This window comes from Opisthorchis viverrini, assembly GCF_000715545.1.
Source record: "Opisthorchis viverrini unplaced genomic scaffold opera_v5_293, whole genome shotgun sequence".
NCBI classification, from domain to species: Eukaryota; Metazoa; Platyhelminthes; class Trematoda; order Opisthorchiida; family Opisthorchiidae; genus Opisthorchis; species Opisthorchis viverrini.
The window spans coordinates 208,686-209,341 of record NW_008751951.1 but is presented as its reverse complement, the minus strand read 5'-3'; positions in this window follow the sequence as shown (position 1 = coordinate 209,341).

Sequence of the window (656 nt, the reverse complement as noted above, 5' to 3'; positions counted from 1 at the left end):
CAACTAAGGATATACACAACTACCGCCGGAAGTGTCGACCGGCTATGTTGAGTAGGTGCCGAATTGTTGGGTTTTAATGTAGCAGATGATATGCTTTTGGTCCTGGCAAAACTTCGGGAGACCGGACGCGTCCTTGTGTGTCAGAGAGAGGAAGGTCACTATAGCCACATATCTTTCTCCCGATGGCAGCAGACAGCGTTACTCCGACGCTTTCCCGATGTAGTAAATGTGGGCGGGACACATGCAACGAACCGCCTTGGGTGGGTCTTCTAAGGCATCTAATATTCGGCATTTAGATATAAACTATACACATTCTTGATAACGGACGGCATGGGAACCGGGCGTCCGGTTACGTATGCGTTCCTAGAGAGCGATCAGTTTACTCCCATGCGTAAACTGTTCGGCTTATTCGAAGAAATGATGGGCGAAGCGTATCCGGTCAGGACCTTCGTAATGGACAAGTTGGCGGCGCAAATGCCTGCAGCAAGAGTCGTGTTCGGCTGTGACATTGTGCTTTGCTACTTTCATGTCCGCAAAGCCATCAAAAAGCACGTATGTATCATTTGATATCCATGTATTTATGGTCACAGACACATTCTGCGAACAGCCGGCACATATTTCACCGCATGGCTCGCCTGGACAATGCTGTACAGTGG